Source organism: Cupressus sempervirens, chromosome 5 (assembly GCF_028749045.1).
Source record: "Cupressus sempervirens isolate cs-2001-9-10 chromosome 5, ASM2874904v1, whole genome shotgun sequence".
Classification (NCBI taxonomy): Eukaryota; Viridiplantae; Streptophyta; class Pinopsida; order Cupressales; family Cupressaceae; genus Cupressus; species Cupressus sempervirens.
In genome coordinates this window covers 980,001,436-980,014,114 of record NC_143122.1, presented here as the reverse complement: position 1 = coordinate 980,014,114, position 12,679 = coordinate 980,001,436, and positions in this window count along the sequence as shown.

Here is a 12,679-nt window from a genome sequence, read left to right as displayed (position 1 = left end):
ATTAAATAAATATAATCCATAAAAATACCTTTCCTACCTTCTTCTTTGCGTGGTCCATTTGGATCCTTATTTGGCCCTTTTTTTAAAATTCTTTCTCAAGAGTCACAACCTTTCATAATACAAATCCTTTGAAAAGTCACAACAATTCATAGCTATAATTCTTTCGAAAAGTCACAACACTTCATAACTAAAATCCTTTGGAAAATTTCCAATACTTTATAATCAATTTTTTTTTTTGAAGAATCACAACTATTCATAGTTATGGCCCTTTCAAAGGTTCACATCCTTTCAATATCATTGATAACTTTTAAGAAAGTCACTTCCTTATTTTCTTCATATTACTTTCCTCTTCCATTTTTCCTTTTTGAACTCCTCCCCTCTTTTTTTTTTCCTACTCTCTAAAATAAACCCTCCTCCCTTTTATATCTTAATCTTAAGGAGTCATGTCTATTTGTTAAACATGTCATAACTTTTCATTAGATTTGATTAATTTATATTATTTATTAACTTACTTATTTTTGTTTATTTTATTTATTATTAAGTTCTATTTAGAAAGTTAACATACTTTCTACAATATTGTCTCTTGTATTTAATTTTATTATTTTATTATTATTTAAAATATCGTACTAAATATTATTTTATTAATAATATAGATTAAATAATAATAATTTCCTTATTTTATATTTACTATTAGTTTTAATATAACTTTATTATTTACTTAATAACATTGTATTATCTAATTATTAATAAAATCCTATCTGAAAATGAGAATATGACAGTTCACCCTTCCTCAAATTGCTTGTCCTCAAGCAATTAGATAATTTCTTTTGTTGAGTTGAAATATATATATAGTCCAAATTATTAGGTTGCTATCATAGATATGTTTGGATCCTTTCTAATATTTATTAACTTTTTGCATTAGTGTTTCATATAAATTGTTTTTCTAGATCCTCTTTAACCCTACAACATGGCAAGGTCATGCTCTAGTACCAAAGTAATGTGCCCACTCCTTAGGACATGTTTACCTATAGAAATTATTAGCAACATAATCTAATAAATTCAATTCTAATGATTGATATCTAGGAATGTTACTATTTCTACACATCTTTGAGGATATCTTAATCTAGCTTCCTAACCCTTTGAGACGATCCCTTGTGTTCATGAGGAATGACCTTCGATTATTTGGCCTTCTTTCCTGAAACTACCTTTCAAGTCGGGCTTCATAATCCTCTAGGAAGGCCCTCTAGGTTCCTCAGAACGATCCTCAATTAGTTAGTCATTATCCTTCAAAGACCTACGAGACTATCTTAACACATGTACTACATTTATCTTCGATAGATTCATTAATATAAATAAAGGCATAAACATAATTAAATAAATATAATCCATAAACATACCTTTCTTACCTTCTTCTTTGCGTGGTCCATTTGGATCCTTATTTGGCTCTTTTTTGTTTATTCTTTCTCAAGAGTCAACCCTTTCATAATACAAATCCTTTGAAAAGTCACAATATTTCATAGTTATACTCCTTTCAAAAAGTCACAACACTTCATAACTAAAATCCTTTAGAAAAGTCCCAATACTTTATAATCAAAATATTTTTTGAAGAGTCATAGCTGTTCATAATTATGACCCTTTCAAAGGTTCACATCCTTTCAATATCATTGATACCTTTCGAGAAAGTCACTTCCTTATTTTCTTCATATTACTTTCCTCTTCCATTTTTCCTTTTTGAACTTCTCCCCTCTTCTTTTCTTTTTTTCTACTTTCTAAAATAAACCCTCCTCCCTTTTATATCTTAATTTTAACGAGAGATTGTTAAACATCTCTTAACTTTTCATTAGATTTGGTTAATTTATATTATTCTATGTTATATTATTTCTGTACTTACTTATTTGTGTTTATTTTATTTATTATTAAGTTCTATTTAAAAAGTTAACATACTTTCTACAATATTGTCTCTTGTATTTAATTTTATTTCTTTCTTTACTCCTTGAAATTTTATTATTTTTTAATTATTTAAAATATCATACAAAATATTATTTTATTAATAATATAGATTAAATAATTATTATTTTATTTTTTATATTTACTATTAGTTTTAATATAACTTTATTATTTATTTAATAACATCAAATTATCTAATTATTAATAAAATTCTATCTTAAAATGAGGATATGAAAAATACCATGACAATTATGATAGTAAAATTTTGTAACATGATTTCATTACATTGAAAAACTTTACCTCTAAATTCATACTTGGTTTCCTTAGGAGATTCCATTTGTTTAGGTTCATCCAATTTCTCAGTTTCTTTCTCTTGTCCAACTTCTTAGGATTATTAGAATATTGACTAGATTCAATCTTGTCATCAGATTTATCTTTCTCTTTCGAATCTGATTTACTTTTAGGTTTCTTTGCAGACATGTTAAATAGATAAGCAAGACCAATCTTATTATAGGTAGGTCTTTGTATAGACACAGATTCATCAAGATTTTCTTTGCTAGTGTAAAGCTTTTCAAGTTGTTTTTTGCACTGAGTTAGTTCACCTTTGACAATAGTGTTGTACTTATGAAGTTCTTCATTATCTTCTTTCTTCAAATTTAGATGTCTTCTTTGCTAGACTTGCTCTAAGATCTGAATTTTTAGTCTTCAAATTAGATTCAATTTTGCTAGGATCATTCTTCAAACTCAACTTTAAATTGGTAATCTTCAATTCATGCTTCAAGATCTTGTACTCAGTTTTTAGTTTGGAATATTCATCATCACCAATAGATTTAGGCTTGGATTTGAGACATTCAATCTTGTCCTTTAGTGCTCCAATGTATGCTTTGGAGTCTTCATATTTATCCTTTAGCTTATCTCTTTCTTCAGTAAGGAGATCAATTTGTCCAAGTGCCTCTTCAAGGTTCTTCATCAACTATTCCATATCAATAAGGATCTTACTCAACCTGTTAAGTCTCTTATGAGCAATTATGCTCTGATACTAATTATTAGAAATAGGGAATACTGGGGGGGGGGTGTGTGAATCAGTATTCTACAAAATTTTGTCACCAACTGGATATTATTAAATAAGTAATGTTGAATAGTAATAATAACCATGCATAAAGAGAACTCATAACACCATATTTTGTTAACTAGGGAAACCTTGGCCAAGGGAAAACCCTGATGGGGATGATACCCACTAGATAATATACTGATATATATGTTCCTTGTTAGAGGATGGACCCTATTAAGATTCAATGAGAAAATTTAGTATAGAGAGTCCCTGTTAGGAGACTTTGAATCCCTATTAGGAGATTCCAACTTTGTTAGGAGTTGTAGTATAGTGGATGCAAGAAGAGCTCATCACCCAAACATGCACTTTCAATTACAAGAAGAGCTCATTGCCCAAACAAGTAATTAGTCCTTAGGTACATAGATGTTGTATCCACTTTCTTGATTGATCTTTGACCTTAGCTTGATCTCAGATCATGAAATTAGGTTCTCAAAACCTTCAAATATATCACTTCACAAAAAGTTCACATATGACTTATCACAATACAAATTGCACATTACTTCTCACAAGATATCCTTTGTATAAATATCGTGCCTTTTCAAACTTTTTTGCTAGGTCAGCTAAGACCACAATATAATTTTCTAACTTAGAGTAATTATCTAGGATGTCGGCCCTAATTAGTCATGTAATTATTTTGTAAACAAAATAATTCATTTCCTTTAATTTCATTATTTTGTTTCACTTGGTAAATCATGAATATCTCTTTTCTATATAGTCTATATTGATGTTCGAGGTTATACATGTCATCATCAACATGTATACTATCTCCATCTATCTTCGCTAGTCATAATATGATGTTAGAAACATTTTACATATAAAACAATGTACTATTGTAAACCAATTTCATACTTAGACAATTTTCTGAGTTTCAAAAGTTGACTATCTTTATTACCGAGGTTTTCTTCAAGTAAGAACATCATGTGTTGCCATAAATGACAATAATTACATCACTACATATATATCCAATTGTCAACAAAAAACATGGTAAGAAATCTTTAAATGTTGGGACTTGTAATGAATTTGGTCATTATGCATCTAAATGTCCTAAAAGAGAGAAAAATTATAAAGGGAGATTTAACTCTAGAAGAGATAGAGATAGAAATTATTTATATGCAAATGAAGATGAATAATTTGATGAGAAAGGTCAAATTGAGAGTTATGATAATTAGGATTTGTGGCTATCAAGGAAGATGATCTTGATAGAGAAATTAGAGAAGAAAGATCTTTGGTTACCAAGTAGAAAAGAAGTCTGATTGGATAATTGATAGTGGTTGTTCATATTACATGACTGGTGATATGAATAAGTTTGTTAAGTTCCAGCATCATGATGGAGGTATTGCTAGAGTTGGTAACAATGCAGCTTGTCATATAATAGGAATTGGATCCATTACTCTTGATGGTAAAACTAACACTAATGATGTCTATTTTGTTGATGGATTGAAGCATAACTTGTTGAGTGTTGGAAAGTTGGTGGACAAAGGTTATTAGTTGCAATTTACTAAGAAGACCTACACTATCAAAGATAGAGATGGTAAGATGATTGGAATTGACACTAGATCTAGAGGTAATGTATTTTAATTGAATTGTATTGAGATGACATGTTTGGTACTAAAGTGGATAACAATTGGTTGTGGCATAGAAGATTCTATCATATAAATTTTGATAACATTGTGAAGGTTAGTAGCACTTTCATCAAACCTACTAATGTTGTGTGTAAGGAATGTATTTTAACTAAGTAGATGAAAGTATCATTCCCTAGCAAGAAGTTCACTACCACAAAGAAGCTAGAGATCGTTCACATAGATATGAGTGGCCCCTCTAGAAAAAGAGGACTCTATGGTGAAAGGTATTTTTTGATTTTTGTTGATGATTTTACTAGAATGATGTGGGTAATATTTCTTAAAGAGTAATATGAAGCTTTTGAGAAGTTTAAGATATTTAAAAATAGAGTTGAGAATGAATTAGGTGTTAAGATTAAGTGTTTGAGATCTGATAGAGGAGGAGAATTCACCTCTAGAGAATTTAACATGTTTTGCAAAGAAAATGGAATCAAAAGACAACTATCTACACCTAGAACACCTAAGCAAAATGGGATTATCGAGAGAAGAAATAAGTCTTTAGTAGAGGCAGCTAGAGCAATGCTATTTGAGAATGATGTTTCTAAGACATTATGGAGAGAAGCAATGAATAAAACAATATATACTCTGAATAAAGTACATATAAGAAAAGGTATGGACAAGACACCTTATGAACTATGGTTTGGATATTCACCATCAATCAAATATTTCAGGATATTTGGGAGGAAATGTTATATTAAGAGAGACGATGCCATTGGTAAGTTTGATCCAAGAACCGATGAAGGTATGTTTCTTGGCTACTCTTTAAAAAGTAAGGCTTATAGATGTTTCAAATATAGAACTAAGATAATAGTTGAATGCACAAATGTAAGGATTGATGAGAAGTTTGGAACTAAAGAAAAGACGGTAGATTATAATTCAGATGAAGAAGAAAACATCTCTAGAATTGTTAGATAGAATGCTAGAGTTTTGTTTAAGACTAACAATGACTTGCAAAATGACGTGCTAACTTTTGAGCATAGAGGAGAACACAGTTCTAAGCTTAGAGAAGAGATAAGAGTTGAGATGTCAAATCCTACCCCAAATAGAAATCTGACAAGGAATCACCTTCCAAAGTAGATAATTGGAAGCAAAGACAAAGGCGTTATGACAAGGAACAAAGTAAATGAGGAGATTTGTATAATATCTGAAGTTGAACCAAAGTGTATAGATGGAGTAGTCAAAGATAATCATGGGATCCAAGCAATGAAGGAATAATTGGATCAAATAATAAAGAACGATACATGGGAGTTAATTCCTAGACCAAAAGGAAAGAATGTGATAGGAACAAAATGGGTTTTCAAGAATAAAATGAATGAGAAAGGAGAGTTTGTGAGAAACAAGGCTAGAATTGTTTGTAAAGGCTATTCACAACAAGAAGGCATTGATCATGAGGAAACATATGCACCTATAGAAAGAATTGAAGTTGTAAGGATGTTCCTAGCTTATGTAATGAACAAGAAATTCAAGGTTTATCAAATGGATGCTAAATTTGCCTTTCTAAATGGAGAATTAGAAGAAGAGGTTCATATTGAGAAACCTGAAGGTTTTCCTTTATCAGAAGACAAAGACATGGTATAAAAATTGAAGAAATCTCTTTATGGTCTGAAGCAAGCACCAAGAACCTGGTATGCAAGGTTGAATAATTACTTGGCAAAGCTTGGATTTGCTAAAGGTACGACAAATAATAACTTGTATTTGAAAGAAATTGAAGATGGTTTGTTGATCATTGTAATATTTTTTGATGACATCATTTTTGGAGGTAATGATGAAGCTAGTGATAAATTTTCCAAGTAGATAAAGAATGAATTTGAAATGAGCATGATAGGAGAAATGAAGTTTTTCCTAGGCTTGCAAATTATTTAGAATAATGATGGTATATTCATTTCAGAAGCTAAGTATCTAAAAGATTTTTTGAAAAGGTTTGGTTTGGAAAGTTGTCAACTTGTTGACACACCTATGATAACTGGTCACAAGTTATCCAACAAAGATGAGACACTTGTAGTAGAGAAGAAGAAGTATAGATCAATGATTGGAGGTTTGCAATATCTGACTCACACCAGACCAAATATAGAAAATCCAGTTGGGATTGTACCTATATTTCAAGTTGATCCTAAGGAATATAATTTTGCAATAGCTAAGAGAATATTTAGATATTTGAAAGGGACATCTGATTGTGGAATTTGGTATGATAGATCAAATGATTTCACACTTTTGCGCATATAATGATGTTGATTAGGTAGGTAGTATGGATGATAGAAAGAGCACTATTTGTGGAGCATTCTTTCTTAGAGGAAGATTGGTTTCTTGGTTTAGCAAGAAGTAAGATTGCATTTCATAGAGCACTGTTGAGGCAGAGTATGTTGCAACAACAACTAAATATAATCAGGTTATGTGGATGAAGTAGATGTTGAAGGATATTAGAATTGAGATCAAAGAGCTTATTAACATTTACTATTATAATAAAAGTATAGTGAGTATGTCTAAGAATCCTATATTGCATTCTAAGACAAAGCATATATCTATTATCATGTGCTAAGGGAGAAAGCAACAAAAAAAAGATCAGATTGGAGTATGTAAGTATTGAGGATCAAATTACAGATATCTTTACAAAGCCATTACCCAAAGATACATTTGAGTACTTGAGAGGTATGCTTGGAGTTATGCCTCTATCTACTTTTGAATAGTTGATGCAGAGAGTGCATCAGTCTAGTTGCACAAAACACTATTATTTTACTGGACTGAATGATGATGCTTCTTGTATGAGGGAGTATCTGGTATGCACTGAGTCATTGAGGACTCTTGGTATTTTGTATTTGGTATTGAATAGTGTCTTTCAACAATCAACCCAGTTGTTGACTTGGAGCAATTGATTAACAATTGGTATTGAGATTGACACCTTTGACATTGATGTCAATGGGGGAGAGAATATGCATGAAAAGCACTTCCTAAAGCATGGGGGATAATATGCATGAGATGAGGACAAAAACAACAATAGAGTACTACTTGGTATTCTTGGAACTTAGATGTTTTTCATATATGTTGCCATCAATGCTAAAGGGGGGGATTGTTAGCATGAATTCTAATGATACTACATTGGGGGAGTTTCCTAAGCATTGGAGAGTATTGAAATGTTGCATTCATGACTATGTTTGTCATTGATGTCAGCATAGCATTGTTTCTGTAATGATTGACAGAGTAGTAGAAAAAGATCTTGATGGTATGGACAATGGTTCAATTTTCTAGTCATGCATAGTTAAGGACATACACAACATAGTGTCCTAATGATGTGGTTAAGTGCACAGAGTCTAAGTCGATGGTGCACAAAAGTTGTACCTGATTTTTAGAGAGTAGTTCAAAGACATAGTATTGGGAAAGTAGTTCCTGATTTTTTTGTCTATATTACATCTAAGATGTAATGAAGTAATGTGCAATCAAGCATTGATAAAGGATAGTTAGATGATGATGTCAGTGACTGTGCAAGTCTTAGTATCACACGTGTGAAGTTTTGTATAGACTATGAGCCGACAATGCTATTGTAATTGTAATTTAATTAATTATCTAATTTTAATTAATTGGGAAAGCCTCAAGGCTAACTCAAAGAATTATTATGAAGATATGGTATAAAGGAAAGATTTTTTCCTTGTTTTTAATGTGGGTACAAGTATTGTGATCATTCTTCAAGTGCAAATTGTGAAAAGGAACAGAGTGCTTATTGAATACATGTAAGCGATCCAAGAGATTATTGGATGCAAGATCTGAGATCTAGTTTCAATATTTGAAGGAGAAGAACTTTGGTTGACAAAAAAAAGAATGAGGAAGGAAGTACATTTCAGTTCTATTATTATACAAGGAATAATATAGAGATCATTTGGATAGTGGGTTCATTGGTCTTTCCCTTGAAGTTGTTTGGGTAGTGGGTCCAACTATCTTCCACAACTCCTAACACGGTTGGAATATCCTAACATGGATTTAAAGTATCCTAATAGGGACTCATATGTACTAAATGTTGTAACAAACTCCTAACAGGGTCTATCCTCTAACAAAGAATATTTATATTAGTATATCATCTTGTGGGTAGCATCCCCACTGGGGTTTTCCCTCTGATCAAGGGTTTCCCTAGTTAACATATATCTGGTGTTATTGTGTATGAGTATGATGTAGGAGCATCTTGGGTTTGCTCAGTGACTACTTTGGAGTTCATGGGAGGAGGATCAGTAGTTACTTTTGAGGGTTCTTGGACTAGTGCTCAACATGCTTTGGGAGGTTGACATGGTCCATGGAGCTTAGCATGGTCTTGGAGCTCAACATGGTCTATGGAGCTTGGCATGGTCTTGGAGCTTGGTATGGTCTTGAAGGTCAGCATGGTCATTGGTTGCTTGGCATGGTCTATGGTTGCTCGTCATGGTTTGGGAACTCGGCATGGTCTTTGGTTGCTTGATATGGTCTGGTTACCTTGCTTCTAGAGATATGTTTTCTAGTGCCTGTTATAAACCATGTAACTAATTTTTCACAATGAGTTAGAGGATGAAAATTTTAGGGATTAAGGAGGGCTTAGATTAATAACTATGATTCAAAGCATGAGTTATAATTCATTTGGAGATAGGAGATATCATGATTTTACTTGGGTATCAATTTTTAGGTATTTAATTATTGTTGGAGGCTGACTTTTGGCATTTAATTTATGTATGGGTATTTAATTTGTGTTCTAAGAAAACTTGTGGCTTAAATGGGTATAATTAGGGGTTGTGGTGAAGTCTTTAGTCATTATTCATCCATCTTGGAGAAGAGGAGGAGCTAGAAGAGAAAATTTGAAGAAGAGCTAGTAGCTGTAGCTTGGAAAACAAGAGGATTGCTTAGTAGGCTTGCAAGCACAAGTTGAGATCTTGGAGGTTTCTACCAAAGTTTGGATTTGGAATAGCTAGGGTTTGGATTGGATATTGAGGGATCTTGCAGAACTATTATTATAATTGCTATTGTATTTGGCTGTAACTAGGAAGGCCTTATAGCCCAACACATTGCATGTAACAGTTATTTTATAAATAAAGAGTTGTGATTTGGTATTAAATCTTGTATTATTTCTTCTTGTTGTTGTGTTTCTGCTGCATGGTTTTATTGCTTGGGGCTAGGACATCTCCATTGGGGATACTCATGTCTTGCACTCATCAGAGTATCTTGTTGTGGTTTTAGTTTACATTACTCATATGGTTAAGATTGTAAATTATGATATTAGTTGTATAATTGATTCACCCCCCCTCTCAGTTATATAAGTGGACTATATATTATAACAATATTGTGATGACACAAGTTCTATAAACATATCTACTAACCATGTAATGCACATATTTCAATTAAGTATCATTACTTGAGGGAATTAGTGTAAGACAAAGAAGTGAGAGTAAAATATGTGAATACAAAGGAATAGATAGCTGATATATTCACTAAGGCACTACCTAAGGATTCATTTGTGTATCTAAGAGGTTTGTTAGGGGTTGTTCCACTATCTGAAGAAAACTTAGTAGAGATACAACATTGCATCAATTGGTATGATTAGAATATCTTATAGATTGATGTAGGAGGTCACACTTTAGGAGCTACCTAAAGTTGTGAAAAGAAGGACAAAAGTTGTTGGAAATATAAGGTAGGCTAGGTTACTGAGATGGGAGGGGTGAATCAGGAACCCATAAAATTTTAAACTTACTTCACCAATTAATTTTTCATATATTATTTTGATCTAATTGCATGCATGAAAGAATGAAAGCAATAAAATTCATAACACTTTAACACAAGATATGGTCTCCCATAAACCTTCCAAATAGAAAGTAAAATTGTCGTGGGGATGATACCCACAAACTTTAGTACTGTAGTATAAAGTTGGCCTGTTAAGGCTTACAATTGACCACTTCTAGTGATCTTCCCTGTTAGGAGAAATAAGGACTATTAGGTTCACCTTGTTAAAGGATTTACAAACATACAATGAAGTATGCACTTACTGATCTCAAATTGGTTTTGACAATTGATTGTCAACACACTTAAAATTTTTTCTAAGTTGATGATGAGTATAATATAGATACCGAGTATAATATAGATGTCAAATAAGAAATATGTATCGAGCCTAGAATTCAACAAGTGCCAAGTCATTTAGATGCCAAGCAAACAGATAGTGTCGAGCAAGTTTCAAGTGCTGAGTGAATAATAGATGCCGAGCAAGTTTAAGTGCTGAGCTAGATAGAATTTTAGTATGTGCCGAGCATTAGTAATCAGTAAGTGCCAAGAAATATAGAATCAACATAGAGTTTGTGCCTTCAAAAACTTAGATGCAAACCATTTTTGAGCTGACATATGAATAGATCTTGAAACTTAGAGATAAGATCAAATCTATTTGTATTCCCTATGCAATCAACATGCAACCAATGAGAAAAATGGAGGGATTTGAGTGGGAAAGTTGGATGAATCTCAATTGTAGATTCATAACTAACCCTAAATCACAAAATATTTTTAAAGGAGGTGAAGCCCCATAATTCATAAGTAGACAAAGAGTGAGAAAGAGAATGCATGCAAGGAGATAATGTTAGAAAAGATTTGATAGAAGTGACAGGGGTAAATTAATCAAGTTGAAGGTGACCTAGAAGAAGGATAGAGTTGCAGAATCAGTTAGCAGAATAAAGGATAAAGGTTACAACATTTTTCATATCAGATCAGTGAGGATCAAATTGGACAAAAGAAGGATCTAAAATCAACAATATCAGATTATAAGTGTATCAGATCAAACATTCTATTGTACTCTCTAACAATTGTTATAATAGAATGAAATCTTGTGGACTTAGGTTGGTTTAACAACCATTGTATAAAGCCTTTAACAGGGTGACATTCCAAGTGAATGTTCTAAATTCCTTTAGCTAGGCACACTTCTAATAGAGTGTTAAAATCCTTTAACAAGGTAGGATCTAACAATCCTTGTAAGCCTTTAATAGGGCAGATCATGAAAATGGTCAAAATATGTAACACTAACATGTGAATTTTATTGCTGCAGTAGCGAAGAGTTGTGGGTGTCATCCCCACCCCAGTTTTACCTTCTCATTGGAGGGTTTCTGGGTAATTATATCTGGTGTCAAATGTTTATATGGATGAATTTTATTTACATGTTATTTCTATATGTTTATGGATGCAATGTTTTAAAGCTAAAAATTTTATTGGTTAAAGTCTAGTACTTTTGATTCACCCCCCCCTCAGAAGTATACTTCCCAATTGTAAATCCCAACAATTGGTAGTAGAGCCTAGTTCTCATCAAGAGAAGCCTTACAACTTGGAGAAAAGATCTTGAGATGGAAGTCTACAAGTTGGGAAAGACAATTGAAAATTAGGAGATTGAGATACACCTCTTACTACAACAATTGGATGAAGGCATAAATGCTTTGAGGAGTTCACTAAAGAGAAGGAAAGAGATTTCCATAGTTGAGAATGACACCCAATACAAGGAGATTGACACCAAAAAGCTATTTTCAAATGGTAACTCTTGTGAGTTTGATGCAACAATTGTAGATCTCACAGATAAGAACAGATCACAAGCTGAAGAGATCAAAAATCTCAAGTTGGAGCAAGAATCACAATCAATATTGCTATATGAGGTGACTGAACAAAAGAAGAAAGCTATAGAGGAAAAGGCTATGATTGAAGAAGACAAAAGAATCTTGTCAAATAAATTGGAAGAAAAATTAGCAGAGCTATCTAGGATCTCAAACATGTAGTTAGATACCCTGAGCCAAATGATGAATGCCCATCATGAGTTGAATGTTAAAGAAATTGAGATAACTACATTGAAGTTACAAAATGAGCAACTGCAGAATGACCTAAAAAGAGAGAAGGAGTTTGTTGAAAGCTTCAACAAGCCAAATGAAGCCATCAAGTACTTTGACCAACTACATAAATCCCCTAGATCCAACAAAGACACAATAGGATTGGGCTATATAAGCACTGAAGAAGGAGAGTCATCCAAGACTACTAA